This window comes from Acinonyx jubatus, chromosome C1 (assembly GCF_027475565.1).
Source record: "Acinonyx jubatus isolate Ajub_Pintada_27869175 chromosome C1, VMU_Ajub_asm_v1.0, whole genome shotgun sequence".
In the NCBI taxonomy this organism is placed as follows: domain Eukaryota; kingdom Metazoa; phylum Chordata; class Mammalia; order Carnivora; family Felidae; genus Acinonyx; species Acinonyx jubatus.
In genome coordinates, this window is record NC_069381.1 from 188,661,955 (window position 1) to 188,679,361 (window position 17,407).

At 41.7% G+C, this 17,407-nt stretch overlaps 1 protein-coding gene across 8 annotated transcripts in view; it reads right to left on the reverse strand.

The window, feature by feature from the left end:
- CMKLR2 (chemerin chemokine-like receptor 2) overlaps positions 1-14,952 on the reverse strand; it is a 34,129-nt gene extending 19,177 nt beyond the window's left edge. For 5 of the 8 annotated variants that reach the window (XR_003417930.2, XM_053215678.1, XM_053215682.1 and 2 more), the window contains exons 1-2: positions 14,365-14,952; positions 3,792-4,494 (exon numbers count right to left, since the gene is read on the reverse strand). The gene's annotated coding sequence lies outside the window, so the exon portion shown is untranslated. The remainder of the gene's footprint in view (positions 1-3,791; positions 4,495-14,364) is intronic. The other 3 variants (XM_015074133.3, XM_015074134.3, XM_053215679.1) reach the window with 2 other exon arrangements.
- Between the last annotated feature and the right edge of the window lie 2,455 nt (positions 14,953-17,407).

Below are 17,407 nucleotides of genomic sequence, written 5' to 3' on the forward strand. Positions count from 1 at the left end.
TTTAAAATTATTTCATGCTAATAACTGCAAAGCTGGCAACCTCAGCTCTCCACTTTGTCATGGTCAATCTGTATCAGGAGTAGTTTGTTGAGGTCGGCAAAACAGATTTTGAAAAGACCACCGGAGGGTGAAAGCAGTGTAAAAGGAAGGACCTAGGAGACCAAGGGCACTTCAAAAGTTACATCTTTGCTGGAATGGCTGAAGGAAACCAGTGAGAAGGGAAAACTGAAGGAGTCTGAAAGCTGTCTTCACATACTTTAAGATGAGGAAAAAGTAAGACATTACTGTGTTTCTCATGTTGGAGCTAGGACAAAAAAATGTTGGCATAACAGCCAAGAAAATTTGGCTTCGTAGAAGCAAGAATTTATAGCTGTTCAAAACAGAGAATGTTAAAAAATCTACCAAACAGCAAATGGAGCAAACAGATACGTCGCATTGGGTGGGCACTAAGGGGGCTCGGCACAGGCAGGCTGCTGGTTGGGGATGTTCCAGAAGGCACGGATGCACGCACAAAGAAGGGGTCTTTAACACCATTCTTTCTTTATTTAAAAAAAAAAAATTTTTTTTTGACGTTTATTTATTTTTGAAGGAGAGAGAGACAGAGTGTGAGGGGAGAGGGGCGGAGAGAGAGGGAGACAGAATCTGAAGCAGGCTCCAGGCTCTGAGTTGTCAGCACAGAGCCCGACGCGGGGCTGGAACCCGTAAACCACGAGATCATGACCTGAGCCGAAGTCAGACATTCAACCGACTGAGCCACCCAGGCACCCCTTTTTTTTAGTTTTTCAAATGTTTCTTTATTTATTGAGACAGAGAGAGCACAAGCAGGGGAGGGGCAGAGAGAGACGGAGACACAGAATCCAAAGCAGGCTCCAGGCTCTGAGCTGTTAGCACAGAGCCCAACACGGGGCTCAAACTCACGAGCTGTGAGATCATGACCCGAGCCGAAATCTGACACTCAACCGACTGAGCCACCCAGGCGCCCTACAGTCTGTTTCTTATTAAAACAAATGAGAGCCATTTACCTCAATACACTACTGTGGATAGTTTGTGATCTATCTCTGAACATCTGGATATCTCACTCTATAAATTAATTCAGGGACTCCTTTGCAACTTACAATAATACTTTACAACTATCCCACTTATGGGAATGTTTCCTTATCGTTTGTCCCCCTTGGTCCACCCAAAAGTTCAGATTGCACGGCACAGGGCCAAGATTAGGGTGAGGCAAGTGAGGCGGGGTCAGACAAGTGTAGGGCCAGATCCTGACTTCACTTAAAATTTTGGTATTTTGTTCAGCAGATTTTTTTTTTTTTTTGCATTCATTTTGATTAATGCAGTTTTTGGTACTTTGTACAATTTTGCATCAGTTGACTCACCCTGGTGCTGGCCCGCCATTTAAGTCTGCAGGTACTAAGTAGCCTGGTGTGTTGAAAGAGCACTGGAACTAAGGAGACACCAAGTCTTAGTTCTGTGTGTCGCCAGATGCAGGACTTTGGATGAGTCCCCTTCCCTTTTGGGATCCCAGGCATCTCATCTAATTTTATTTAAAAAATTTTTTTTAAGTTTATTTAATCATTTGTGAGAAAAAGAGAGAGAGTGCTCAAGGGGTGCAGAGAGAGAGAGAGAGGAAGAGAGAATCCCAAGCAGGCTCTGCACTGGCAGCACAGAGCCTGGCGTGGGGCTCAAACCCATAAATGGCAGGATCACGACCTGAGCTGAAACCAGGAGTCAGACGCTCAACTGACTGAGCCACCCAGGCGCCCTGGTGACATTTAATTGTAGGCTTTTATGAGAAGCTAAAAGATGGCAGGACAGTGTATTCTAGGTCTTTTACTACTCCAAGTAGCACCAAATCTCGTGCTTTGCACAGAGTGGGCATTCGAAAAGTGTCTTCTAATAAATGTGGGGGTTTTTTGTTGCACACTGAAACAAAATTATAGACCCAAGTTCCAAAACGAAAAGTCCACACAAATTAAAAACATTCTGCAAATAAAAATCAAGCCTCCCCAAACAAGAATATTATCCGTCCTTCATTCTTCCCATAAAAAAAAAAAAAAAAGAATTTGAAATCATTGCTCTTTGATTTATTTAATTGTGGCAAATTCTTATTGCTTCTTTTTTTTTTTTTTTCTGGGAAATATTCTATTCAAATATTTCAGGTCTTTAGTGAAGCAGACTTGTGTAATCATCCAGCCCTCAGGGATTTCTTTCCATCTAAAGATACCAGTACCACCCTAATGAGTCAGATTTTATAAAATGTAACATCTGTGAGAAAAAAATTATAAACATGCAACCGTACCCAAAACAGCTGGAGAGCTGCAGGAGAAATAGAATCTTCACTTCCTAACTAGTTCTTCCTGCCTAAGTTTGCATAGCTAGAAGGTAAGGAGAGAAAGCATTTATATTTTCTCCTTTTCTTTCCTTGACTAAGAAAGAAAGGGAAAAAGAAAAGAAGGAAGGAAGGAAGGAAAGAAGGAAGGAAGGAGGAAGGAGGGAGAGAAGGAAGGAAGGAAGGAGAAAAGGAAGAGAGGGTAGAAGGAAGGAATAAGGGAGGAAGGAAGGAAGCAATAGATTGCAGTTCAGTGGTAAAACTTATGACTGTATTTTAAGAGCTTTCCCTTGTTCTGGGCTCATTTTATAATTGGCATCTTTTCCGTTTACTTAACGCTCTAGAGCGGTAGAAAAGAGAGAGGAAAGAACCACTTCTGAGGCCTCTTAACTACATTATTTTGTAAATTGGTCCCGGACCCAGTAACTATAGAGTAAAAGAATTTGCATTTATTTAGTATCTTTCTTTCATATTTGATAGGACTCATGCTGACCCAGAAACAGAGGTGTAGTACTTGAGGAAAAGAAATGGGGTCTTGTGAAGGTCATTAAGCATGGTGGCTCATGAGAAAGAATGGACGTACGTATGTATCCACTGTTCCTACTGCTCAGTACTTTGGATAACTCAAAAGCCAAGGGTTTCACAGGTGCTCAAATCAGCACCTATCCAAGTAACATAATGTGTCTTCATTGAAATATAACACAAGCAGTTAATCTCCTGGCAAGGAACTTGGAAGGAACTCAGTAACAAAACACTTGATATAATACTGATAAAAAAAAATTTAAATTCTACTTTTAGAACAGGCTCCTGTATCTCTTCTGTTCATCACAGATTTTCTCTAACAAGACAAAGTCAGACAAACCATTTTAAGCCTAAAGTCCAACTATCAAAAATTATTAAAAGCAGAAAAGGCACGGCAATTCTAAATTCATCTTTTCTTTCCTAATTTAATCCTAGTTAACATATAGTGTAATTATGGTTTCAGGAGGAGAATTTAGTGATTCATCACTTACATATAACACCCAGTGCTCATCTTAACAGGTGCCCTCCTTAATGCCCATCACCCATTTAGCTCCTCCCCCTACCCATCCCCCATTTGCCCCCTCCCCCTTCCCAACACCCCTCCAGCAACCCTCAATTTGTTCTCTGTATCTGAGTCTCTTATGGTTTGCCTTCCTCTCTGTTTTCATCTTATTTTTTCTTCCCTTCCCCTACGTTCATCTGTTGCGTTTCTTAAATTCCACATATGAGTGAAATCATTCGGTATTTGTCTTTCTCTGACTGCTACATTTATCTTCAAACCCACCATGCAGAATCACATTAACAGTAATCATAGATAGCTTGAGTTGAAGACACTTTAGTTTTGTCTCCATTAAGATAATAAAATTTTGAAGGTTCTGAAAAGAGATATCCAGAATGGCCTTTCTATTACTTCTCAAAAATCAAATTCCACCGTACGCACCTGGAAAATGAGACCGTAAGGCAGTGTCCAGAATGTTCGTTAGAAATTATCTCTCTTCTCTCACTTCAGAATTCACTTGTTAAGCAACACCCACGTTGAACTTTATGTCAGTTACTGTACAAAGCAAATCATCTTCTCTGACAGGTTTTCCTAGCTGGTAATGTGCTTAGGTAGCAGTTATGGGCCCTGAAGTTTTTTCCTAAGATGGATCTGGTAAGCCTACATCAAAGAGATACAGAAAAATGGACTAATGGCTTTTGCAGGGCTTTTAAAAAATATATACTTTTTTTAAAGTTTATTTTTATTTAATTTGAGAGAGAGATAGAGAGCAAGTGGGGGAGAGGCAGAAACAGGGAGAGAGAATCCCAAGCAGGCTCTGCGCTGACAGCCCAATGCAGGGCTTAAACTCACAAAACATGAGATCATGACCTGAGCCGAAGTCAATGGTCGGGCGCTTAACCACCTGAGCCGCCCGGGTGCCTTCTTATCACCCAAGAGAAGGGAGTCAATGTAGCCCACCTGGGCAAGGTCCCACTCAACCACCTCCACTCACATTTCCACAGTGTGTGGCACTCGCCAAAGGCACAGAGACTAGTGTCCTGGGGCAACGGGTTCCAACATCTAGACGTGCTAAATTTCTGCACCAACACAAGATTTCTCCTTGACCGTGAGCTCAATGTGAATCAAGAAAGGGATGTGACTGCTTAAAAAAAAAGAAAGAAAAAAGAAAGAAGAAAAACAAACAAACAAACAAACAAACAAACAAAAAACCCTGTGAATTTGCCCTGGAGCTCTTTGAATAGAATTGAGGGAGTGTCAATTCTTGAACTGGTCAGGTTGCATCCGGGGTTGTTGTATTCTTTTCTGAGAATTACAGTTTAAGAGGAACGATGGTAAACTGGAGCATGTCCAGAAAAGAGAGAACAGGGTGGAGGGAAAGCTTAAAACTGTATCATGTTGAGGAACACTGAATGAATTGGTGGAAGCTATTTATTCTGGAAAAGAAAGAACAGGATAACCTTTTTTTAATTTATTTTTTTAGTAATCTCTGCACCCAACATGGGGCTCGAACTCATGACCCCAAGATCAAGAGTGGCATGCTCTTCTGACTGAGCCAGCCAAGCGCCCCTGGGTAGGATCACTTTTTCAAGCGGGTCAAGGTCTGGTATGCAGATGAGGGAAATTTATCTGGCTGGAGAGCAAAACTAAGGACATGAGAGAAAAAGATATTTGAGCTCAACAGAAGGCAAACTTTCTGAAGACTATAGTGGTTAAAAATTGGCATTTATTCATTTAAAAAATATTTCTCAAAAAAATTATTTTTTAATGTTTATTTTGATTTATTTAGAGTGAAAGAGAGAGAGGCAGAGAGAGAGGGAGAGAGGGCCCAAACAGGCTCCGTGCTGTCAGCGCAGAGCCCAACGCAGGGCTCGATCTCGCCAACTGTGAGATCCTGACCTGAGCCGAAGTCAAGAGTCAGACGCTTAATTAAACCGACTGAGCCACCCAGGCGCCCTTTATCAGAAAACATTTTTAAAAATATTTATTGAGCATCTGCTATGTGTTCTGGGCCCTGAAGAAAGAGTAGTGACTGGTGGTGAACAGAACCCGTGGAGCTTTCATACTAGTACAGAGCTGGGTCAGATGATGGCACATTCTCATAGTTGGAGATGTTTAATGAGGCAACCACAAATCGAGGGTTTTGTAGGAGGACACCAGGAACTCAGTGTGACTGGGCTTGATGATGTCTAAAGTACCGCCAACCCTGAAACTCTCTGTTTGGGTTACTCTGACGTTGTACCGGATACAGTTCGATGGCTCTCCTGGCCATTGGTCAAAATGTACAGTTCTGATTCTGTGGCTTACCAGTGATTTCCCAATCAATGAATATATGCCGTGCTGCCTTCACTAAGTGTTCTTGGAGGGGTGGGGTGGCATGAAGGATAAAAGGAGAGGACAGTATAAAATTTCTTTCACGTGTAATGTACTGTGAAGGGAAACACTTTTCTTATTTCTCATTTTGACTCCCAAAGATGTGGCTGCCATGTCTGTTTCTTTTCATCTGTTGCAACTTGCCATTTTTAGTTGGGGAAATGGGAGTGCTCCCTTTACAAACCAATTTTCATTCTTTAATCTCTTTGGAAGAAGGTGAAGTAGGGGCACCCGGGGGGCTCAGTCAGTGAAGCGTAGGACTCTTGATTTCAGCTTAGGTCATGATCTCACGGTTTGCGGGACTGAGCCCTGCATCAGGGACTGTGCTGACGGTGTGGAGCCTGCTTGGGACTCTCTCTCTCTCTCTGCCCCTCTCCCACTCCCTCTCTCTCAAAATAAATGAATGAACATTAAAAAGAAAAAAAGAAAGACAGTGAAGTTAGTATGGCTAAAGATTACAGAATTGTAGTCTATTAAAGTGAAATGAGATGTCAGAGACAATTTAAATCTCCTTTTGTTTTATACATGAAAAAACGTAAAGTGGAGCACTTATAAATATCTGAATGCTGAGGAGGATGGGTCGAAATAAATACCTAAATACTAAAGACAGAAGCACTAATATTACTAGGATTTTAGGCAGAACATTTACTTTGGGCCAAGAAAGTTTTATAAAGAACCATGCAGGACTTCTAGAAATTACAAAGTTAATATTGAAATTTATGTTATTGGATGCATAAAATAATAGCATAGACCCAGCCAAAGGGAGACTGTAAACCTGAAGATATATCTGGGGGCACCTGGGTGGCTCAGTCAGTTAAGCGTCTGACTCTTGATTTTGGCTCAGGTCATGACCTCATGGTTTCATGGGTTCGAGCCCCTTTCTCTGCCAGTGCAGAGCCTGCTTGGGACTCTCTCTCTCCCTCTGTCCCTGCCCCTCCCCTACTTGTGTTGTCTCTCCCTCAAAATAAATAAATAAAAAGGAAAAAAAGAAGATATATGTGAAGCAGGTACCTAAAATGTAGCACAGAGAGACAATAAAATGGAAAATAGGGAAAAAGGCTAAAAAATAAAAGGCGAAGAGGAAAAAGCCCTAACATATTATGAAATCAATGTTGCAGAAGGGAATGAAGCCTTGCATTAACCGGGTGGTTAAAAGTAGGACCACTATCAAAGTCTAGGTTATATGTAGGTGTTTTGATCATCTAATAATAGGATTATAAATAATGGCCATAGTATTCCTGATCAGGACAAAGGACAACTGGTTTGGGGATAATTCAATCTGGTGATTCTCAGAGGTACCAAATGTCTTCTGGAGAGGAGACAGATACATATTGTTCTGCCTTGATAGCATCCACAGACCCGTGTGTCTTCAATTGAGGAAGAAGGGTCATTTTTGAAAACAGGATCCCTGGGGCCTTCACCTAAATATAGAACAACTCCCTAAAAGAATAAAATCAGAGAGACAAAAACTCATTCTAGAAGGAAATCAGGACCATGATTCTAAGACCTTTCGTAAAATTATGAAATGCTTGTAAATTTCTCATATTGACCGTGTTTCTGTTATTTACTATTCTCTTCTAGTGATTAACAGTAAAAGATTGAAGATAAAACTAAATGTTTGTGGAGCAAAGAGTATGGCAGTTGGAGAGATGTGCAACGAGAGAAGTGGGCAGAGTCAGCTATGGCGGGAGCAGAAAGTGTCTGAGTTGGTGGGGCCCCTCAAAGATAAGGAGAGAAAAGGAGTTGGTTCGAGCCTGGCTCTGAAGCTGAATAGCAGAAAAAGACCATGGAACTCTCCAACAATGTAGTCACTGCGGTCTACATAACTTTTTGTGCCTTACTACATTCGTTCAGTTGTGAAGTGACCCTGTAGGTAGACCCTTCTTAGGAAGGCTATTAGTAGCTCAAAAGCTTGGTGGAGTTATGTTGCTGGCAGTATGGTACTCTAGCTACTCTGGATATTTTTAAAGCACTTTTCACTACAAAACCTCTAAAAACACTAGATTAAACAGGGGCACCTAGTGGCTCAGTCAGTTAAGCATCCAACTTCAGCTCAGGTCATGATCTCACGGTTTGTGGGTTCATGAGTTTGTGGGTTCGAGCCCAGCATCGGGCTCTGTGCTGACAAAGTTTTATTTATTTAAAGCTTATTTATTTATTTTGAGGCACAGCGTGCACATGCAAGAGGGGGAGGAGCAGATAGAGAGACAGAGACAGAGAGACAGAGAGAGAATCCCAAGCAGACTCTGCACCATCAGTGCAGAGCCCGATGTGGGGCTCGAACTCAGGAACCGCGAGATCATGACCTGAGCTGAAATCAAGAGTTGGACGCTTAACCGACTGCGCCACCCAGGTGTCCCCAAAAATCATCTTTTTAAATGTATGGCTGAACTGGCAAGAAAGAAAGGAAAATTCTTAGTGGCCTGAACTGAAATGGAGGGATCAGGAATCTGAGAGACGTCAAAGCTGTAGACTGTCCCACGGCTTATGCAACCTTTCCTTTGTTGTTACCACCATGCAAAGCTCAGAATATATAACGTAGGACCTGGAAATTTCCTTAAATGCCTGGAACCAATAGTCTCCCAGGTTTTGGTGAGGGGCTCTGTCTGCATGTTGGGGGCACATTTTTCACCTCTGCTTTAGGCTCTATTTTCTGCTTGCAGAACCTTCAAGGTCATCCAGAGGTGAAAGCTTAGGGCCTTTTCCTGGCTTTCTTGGCCATGCACAGAACCCCGGGCATGAGCACAGCCTATACTTGCATGTGGCCTTCTGGATTCTCAGGTACACATCAGAGCTTTTCAAGGCCTCTCTGTATGTCTCATTCCTCAGTCTTTCTTTTAAAGCTTTTGGTTAGTCTAATGCTTTCCCTCCACTGGTGTCCATCACCTCAAGCAGCTGAAAAGCTAAGTAACTGCCTGTTATTATTTTTGACAAATGCTTCTGGGGAAAAAGCTTTTCACAGTAGGTGAGCTGACTTAGGTCAAATATAGATAGTCTTGCAAGTGAGTTTTTCCAAGAAGCCCCCAGACAGGTCATAGAACAGTTCTCTGGGGATGAAGCTTTGAAGGATTTCCACAACTGCTTTCTGTTCCTTTCAGTTGCTGCCTGGCTGCTTGCTAGTCTTCATGGAGAACAAATGCAGGCTGCTGGTTTTCAAGACTATTGCAAAGCAGGATGAGACCAGGACAAGTTAAAAATGCCACACAGCTCACTTCTTTTACTGTGATTGAGTAGTTTTGAATTTTGTTGTTTTTGTTTGTTTTTATGTATCTTTATTTAAAAAAATTTTTTAATTCATTTTTGCGAGACAGAGAGAGACAGAGCGCGAGTTGGGGAGGGGCAGAGAGAGAGGGAGACACAGAATCCGAAGCCGGCTCCAGGCTCCGAACTGTCAGCACAGAGCCCCCTATGTGGGGCTCGAACTCATGGAACTGTGAGATCGTGACCTGAGCCAAAGTCAAGACGCTTAACCCACTGAGCCACCTAGGTGGCCTTGTTTGTTTGTTTATTTCAATTTTTTTAATGTTTATTCATTTTTGAGAGAAAAAGAGAAAGAGACAGAGCGCAAGCTGGGGAGGGGCAGAGAGAGGGAGACACAGAATCCGAAGCAGGCTCCAGGCTCTGAGCTGTCAGCACAGAGCCTGACGCAGGGCTCAAACCCACGAACCGTGAGATCATGACCTGACCAAAATGGGTTGCCTAACCAACTGAGCCACCCAGGCACCCCACCCCTTGTTTGTTTTTTGGGGGGTTTTTTTTGTTGTTTTTATTATTTTTTAAATTTGCATCCAAATTAGTTAGCATATAGTGCAATAATTATTTCAGGAGTAGATTCCTTAATGCCCCTTACCCATTTAGCCCATCCCTCTTCCCACAACCCCTCCAGTAACCCTCAGTTTGTTCTCCATATTTATGAGTCTCTTTTGTCCCCCTCCTTGTTTTTATATTATTTTTGTTTTCCTTCCCTTATGTTCATCTGTTTTGTCTCTTAAAGTCTTCATATGAGTGAAGTCATAGGATTTTTGTCTTTCTCTGCCTAATTTCTCCTAGCATAATACCCTCCAGTTCCATCCACATAGTTACAAATGGCAACCCCTTGTTTGTTTTTAATGAACACTCCCAGATTGTTGCAAGCTTTTGGGTAAATATCAGAGTTATGTAAAAGTTGAATGTGACCATTTTGCCAGTTTCTTGTTGCTTTCTGGAGGAGAGAACTTTCAGAGGTCCTTACTCTGCTATTTTTGCTCATGTCACCTGAATAAGGAGTTGGAATAGGCATATTTTGTGCATATGGGAACCACGTGCCTCAAATAGCATGGTGTTCTTTTACAAATTAGGCTTATGGAATCTAAGAATAATAATGTAGCCCACTTAGTAGTTAAGCTCCTATGGAAACACACATATTTTTCCACCACCTTCTTCTCCTTCCTAAACTTGCTTTAGTTGTAGAGACCATAAAAGTGAATGAATGAATAAATAAATAAGTGAATCAATCAACCAGTCAATCAATCAAATTTGTGACTCATCAGAGGGTCCAGTTCAGGGGCTTAAACACAATGAATATTCAAGGAATGATGCTGAATCAAAATATATAGGCTCAAAATAGGCAAAGTTGACCAAATCTGTATTATATTTTATCCTACACATAACAGTAGCAAGTCTGTAGCTTTATATTTATCTCATATGCACTTGTGGCTCCTATATTGAAGATTTCCCACTTCCTTTAATGTTTATGGGATCTATCTTAGTTTGAGTGGAAAATGAGCACTATCATATAGTTTTAGCAGTGAATTCTTTCCATTAAAGACAGGGGAAAAAGGACAAAGGAGGGATGGAAGAAAGTAGGGAGGAGAAAGGAAGATACCCCTGTCCCTTTGTCATGGTGGTGGCCATTGACAAATTTTGAAAGTATTTGACTAATACCTAGCAGAGGTAATTCTTTTCCATCAGAAAACTTATAACTAGCTCAATTAAGGGACATTAGTTAAAGAAGCTTGTCTGGAAATAATCTGAAAAGATCCTTGTGTCTCATGTCTTCCTTAATTTGTTATAATGAATGAGTCATAATATTTTAAGAGGATTAGAGCTGCTTATAATGAGTGCTACATTTAAGGGACTAAAGAAGCTTTAGTAACAATATAATATAATGTGATTATGGTACAACATAATATGATGGGACAAGATAATATGATTCTTTCATTTCCTGTTTTCACTTGCAAATTACAAAAAAAAAAAAAAAACCAACAAAGCAGCTTTTTCTTTCATTCTTTGTTAGAGAAGAAAATGTGAAGGTTAAATAGTATTTGGCTATGTATACTCACACACTCACACAAATACTGTGTTAACTCAATTTTAAATACGGGTAATAAATTTGGTGTAATAAATCATTTTATCTCTTTACTTCTCTAAGACTCTCCTTTATTAATAATGAATATAAAAGCAGGCCTTCAATGGCTTTCTAGCAAAGGTAGTGCATATCTTAAAAAATTACTTTATCTGTATTAATACTTAAAATCATCGAATTAAAAGCAAACTGTGTTATTTTCCTCAGTTCTTGTGACATTAAGTCACAAGACTCAAATTTGAAAAACACTGAAAAATAGGAAAGTTCTTCAAGACATCAGGCCTGGTCTGTTTAGTCTTTGTCAAGGAAAAACAAATAGAAAGATAGTTCCATGTTAAAAGAGAAAAGAGGGGCGTCTGGCTGGCTCAGTCAGTTAAGTGTCTGACTCTTGATTTGGGTTCAGGTCATGATCTCATGGTTTGTGAGTTTGAGCCCCGAGTTGGGCTCTACGCTGACAGTGCAGGGCCTGCTTGGGATTCTGTCTCTCACCCTCTCTCTGCGCCCTCCCTACTCTCTCAAAATAAATAAATAAACTTTAAAGAAAATGGGGAAAAAAGATCGAAACAAAGTAATCTGTGACCATTGATGAAACATTTTTTTTAATGTTTATCTTTTTGGGTTTGTTTATTTATTTATTTTGAGAGAGAGAGAGAGAGAGAGAGCACAAGCAGTGGAGGGGCAGAGAGAGAGAAAATCCCAAGAAGGATCCCAAGCAGGCTCCAACTGTCGGTGCGGGACCTCACATGGGGCTCAGACCCACCAACGGTGAGATCATGACCTGAGCCGAAACCAAGAGTCAGATGCAGGTGTTCCTATCATTTTTTTTTTTTTTTTTTAATTGAGGTATACTTATGGCACAGTCTAGGTCCCCTTTCCAGGTAAAATGTTGCCCTAGCTCCTGGGGAGCCATCAAGAAACAACGTCCAAAAAAAAAAAAAAATTAAAAAAAAAAAAAAAAAAGAAACAGCGTCCAATTAGCAGCCCTTCAGGGACTGCTGTTACTACACAGAGTTCCCTTCCCAGGGCCACGCCCTTCTAGAGTGGCTTACCTCCAGTGATGGCTGAAATGGAAGTAGGAAGCCCTGGCCATCATGCCCCAGTGGGGGATAATTCTTACGGGTCCATTTTAGCTTCCCAGGTCCACCTATGGAGACGGTCCTACTTTTGCAGCTCAATTTCTCCCCCTGCCCAGTTGTCTCCCCACCTTCTACACACAGGAATGGATCCTAAGGGCACAGCCTCATATCCGATCATTAAGCTGTCCCTGAGTCTTCTTTTAGAAGAACCCAAACTATGACACATGATAGACATCAGACAACCTCCAAATAAGGAACTTTTTTTTTTTTTATGTTCTGTTTTCTTCAAAAATGTCAGTGTCATCAAAGACAAAGAAAAGCTATGGAAATGTTCCAGATTAAAAGACTAAAGAGACATGGCAAGTAAATGTAACATCTGATGCTGACTGCATCCTATACTAGAAAAAAATAAAAGGCCCAAAAGAACATTATTGGATCAATTGACAGAACTGGAACATGGATTAGAGGTTGGCTGACAGTATTGCATCAACTTACATTTCCTCTAATTATTAAGTACGCAATGGTTATGTGGAAGAATGTCCTTGTTCTTAGGAAATAGACACTAAAATATATAGGTAGGGGCACCTGGATGGCTCAGTTAACTGTCTGACTTCGGCTCAGGTCATGATCTCGCAGTTCGTGAGTTCTAGCCCCACATAGGACAGCCCGCTTCAGATCCTCTGATTCCCTCTCCCTCTCTCTCTCTCTCAAAAACAAATAAACATTAAAATATATATATATATATGAGGAGAAGGGGGCATGAGTTGTACAACTTCCTCTCAGGAAAACTACATGGACGCATACACAGAATACAAAAACAAATGGAGCAAAATTTTAACAATAGGTAAAAGGGATTTGAAAGAATTCTTTGCCTTCTTCTTGCAAGTTTTTTGCAAGCTTGAAACTGTCTTCAAATAATACATTTAAAATACATAAATAATTATAGGTCAACCAGATACAGCAAAATGTTAGTTATCGATCTAGATTATAAGTATGTAATTGTTCTCTGCACATTCCTTCAACTTCTCTGAATGTTTGAAATTTGTCATCATAAAAAATTGGAAAAATACACAGGCTAGGATATTTGTTATGGCTCAAGTATTTAAGGCTTGCAAGACTATACTTCTTGGAGCATGATGTACTGATTTCAGATAGGAGCCACAAATTGAATGGTTAATTTATCTATGATTAAATGAGAGAATACATATCAGCATGCCAATTAGACGCCCTTGTCTAAAGTAGCGCTCTTTAAAAATTTTTTGTCAGTGTTTATTTATTTTTGAGAGACAGAGAGAGACAGAGTGTGAGCAGGGGAGGGGCAGAGAGAGACACACACACAGAAGCTGAAACAGGCTCCCGGCCCTGAGCTGTCAGCACAGAGCCTGGCTCAGGGCTCAAACTCACGAGCCTTGAGATCATGACCTGAGTCGAAGCAGGCACTCAACCGACTGAGCCACCCAAGCACCCCTAAAGTAGCACTCTTTAAATCATTATTTACCTCCTCACTCAGGGAAATCCCATTAGATATACAGTGTAAGCTCTGAGTCCCAAAACTCTTTTTTTTCTTTTTTCAGTTTATTTATGTATTTTGAGAGAGACAGAGAGAGCACAGGTGGGGGAAGGACAGAGAGAGAGAGGGGGAGAGAGAGAGAATCCCAAGCAGGCCCCAAACGGTCAGCTCAGAACCTGATGCAGGGCTCAAGCCCACAAAACCATCAGATCAGGACCTGAGCTGAAGCCAAGGGTCAGACACTCAACTGACTGAGCCACCCAGGCACCCCAAAACTGTCTTTTTAAATTCTCCGCTATATCCTTAGTTGCAAGAACAATTCCCAGAACATGGAATAGGCCCAATAACTATCTGTGGAAAGAACGAGTGAGGAAGAGCTTAAATAAAGATGATTTTGGTATAGTTGAATAATTATACCTACTAACCATGAACTCCTGTCATTATGGTCAACATGAAATTTGGCTTTACTTGTTTGGCTTACTTTCTCTTTCTTATTACAGGTTGGGAGAATCAGAATTCTGGAATTGTTTCAGCAAGCCAGTAGTTTATCTGGATAAAGCTGAGCCAGGGAAGCTTGAGGTAGTGCTGCTGGGCTCCGGGAGGGAGCAGCAGATCCTTCAGGAAGCAAGCCCGTTGGCAGATCAAGTGCATACAGTGGCCTTGAGGAACGAGGTGCAGCTGCTCCTGGGGGCCTCGGAGGGAAGGACTCACCACACAGGACAGAGCCGACTTGAATCCCAGAGAACTGATGCTCCACCACGCGTGGAGGAACGAAGTCAGCCAGCTACAGGAAGCCACGCGTCGGAGAAGATAGCTTAGTTCTTAAGCAAAGCATTGACACTCACTCAGTAAGGCCAGAAATGAATAAAGCTGCGGGAGACGGCTCAGCCAGGAGTCAGAATGCAGAAATCAGGACTGGAGCAAGACCCGAGAGGAGCCTAAACAGATGTGGAAATAGAGTGCAGTAGCCTGGCCATCAGTTTCGTCTTATTTGGATGTTTGCCCACGTGGAGCTGGGTGGAAGTGTTAACCACAAAGCAACAGCCTTCCCATGATCAAGACCTCCCAGCAAACCACTGGGGCTTGCTGATGGTGCTGGTGGCTAACGGGGGCTCAGTCCCAACTGGCAAGTGTCACCCTGAGACATAAGCTGCTGTTGTTTGAGGGCACCCTTTACATTTTACTTGACTGTACTGTACTTAACATTTCTACTCCCAGCTCAGAGTTGAGGCAAATTGACCAGAGTATAACCAAGAGCCTTTTTAATTTTTCGTCTTTATCCCCCTGCCCAGTACCCTCCCACCTCATTTTCAAATCTAGAAAGCTGATTGCTCCTTAGGCAACTTTTATTTAAAATAATTTGTTGGGGCGCCTGGGTGGCTCAGTTGGTTAAGTGTCCGACTTCAGCTCAGGTCATGATCTCATGGTTCATGAGTTCGAGCTCCACATTGGGCTCTGTGCTGACAGCTCAGAGCCTGGACCCTGCTTCGGCTTCCGCGTCTCCCTCTCTCTCTCTCTCTCTCTGCCCCTTTCCACTCATGCTCTCTCTCTCTGTCTCTCTCTCTTAAAAGTAAATAAACATTGGGGCGCCTGGGTGGCTCAGTCGGTCAAGCATCCGACTTTGGCCCAGGTCATGATCCCGTACTTCATGGGTTCGATCCCCATGTCGGGCTCTGTGCTGACCAGTTCAGAGCCTGGAGACCTGCTTCAGATTCTGTGTCTCCCTCTCTCTCTGCCCCTCCCCCACTCTGTCTCTCTGTCGCCCCAAATAAACATTTAAAAAAAAGTAAATAAACATTAAAATAATTAATAACAATAATTTGTTTAAATTTATAATTAAATATAAAATTATTTGTTTCAATTTTGTAATTAAATTTAAAATTATTATTTTATATTGAATAATAAAAATGTATCCTTTTAACTAACAGACCCAGCAGATATCTAAAGTGTTTCCAGGGTGACATCTTATCATACTGCTTAAAAAAAATACACACACTCCTCAACCTCATGACACATTGGAGTGAGAATTAAAATCAGTACAGTGGTCTTAATACAGAACTATACCGTGAGACATGATTTGTGATACGTAGGTGTCCGGAAAAATACGATTTATGGCTGGGTTTTATTTCAGATACCTTACCCATTTACAGTGATAGTACCACATAATGTTTCTTCCATTTTCTTCTTCGATCTATTTCATTAGAAAATACTCAACCCGGGGCGCCGTGGTGGCTCAGTCGGTTGAGCGCCTGACTTCAGCTCAGGTCATGATCTCATACTCTGTGAGTTTGAGCCCCGCATCAGGCTCTGTGCTGACAGCTGGGAGCCTGGAGCCTGCTTCAGATTCTGTATCTCCCCCTCTCTCTGCCCCTTCCCTGCTCATGCTGTGTCTCTCTCTGTCTCAAAAAGAAATAAAAACTTAAAAAAAAAAGAAAAGAAAAGAACCTAGTGACACCTGTGTGGCTCAGTTGGTTGAACGTCCGACTTGATTTCGGCTCAGGTGATGATCCTAGGGTCGTGAGATCGAGCCCGGCATTGGGCTCTGCACTGAGCATGGAACCGGCTTGAGATTCTCTCTCTCTCCCCCTGTGCCAAGTCTCTTCCCCTCACACACTCTCTCTCAAAAGAAAAGAAAATGCTCAGCCCACTGGCCTGAAAGAGGACTTTACTAAAGAAGTCACCGGTGTGTCCAAAAGCTAAGTTACTGGAGGAGGAGTTATAACTCCAAAAGCAGACTAAGTTAGTGTACCAGCAAAGCAAAGGCTTCACTTCCGTGGATTAATGTACAATTTTGCAGTAAGAAAATTCTGGGGGAAAAAAAAAACTATTTTAATTTTATTACAAAATTTATGAGTTTTAGTTTACTATTTATTTATTTTTTTAACGTTTATTTATTTTGGGGACAGAGAGAGACAGAGCATGAATGGGGGAGGGGCAGAGAGAGGGAGACACAGAATCGGAAGCAGGCTCCAGGCTCTGAGCCATCAGCCCAGAGCCTGACGTGGGGCTCGAACTCACGGACCGCGAGATCGTGACCTGAGCTGAAGTCGGACGCTTAACCGACTGAGCCACCCAGGCGCCCCATATTTTTTATGTTGAATTACATATGAGGAAATGTCCTAATTTCTTTAGGATTTAGGGCCTGTCAGCAGCAATTGTGAGAGACATTGAAAGGGGAAGAAAGATTCTCAGCGTCTTTCCTATCTGGTGTGTCTTCTCAGCTTCTCTCTCCCTGTCGCTGTCTGAGCAACACATTGTCAACAGCTTAACACAAATGATCCTTGTCCGTAGAAATATGAATGAATTGTGTCTACTGGAATGCAGTTGATTATTGTCCTGTGAATTACTGACCAGTTTTGCCAGTTTTGCGACTGTTTCTAAATTCATGTCAACATTCCTGATGGCCTATATATGCGTGATACTTTGAATTCTCGTTTCAACCCATGGTAACATCTCACCGAGTCCATCATTCATTAATGAGTTAAAAAAAAAAAAAAACAACCTTGTGACACGTTAATTTTATGTGAGTCACGATTTACCTGTTTAAAAAATTCTCTTTTCATAGATCTTTAGTCCAAAAGTGTTGCTCCGACCTTGGGAGGACAATGAAGAAGGAGGAGGATGGAGGCGTGGTAAGGTTTTTAAAAAGTGTGTATGAAGTTTCTTTCCGGTCCACTCAATTTCCAGGACCTACATTTACCTTCCAGTCCTAGGATAATGATGGGACTAAACATCAAGGTGGGGAAGCACTTCC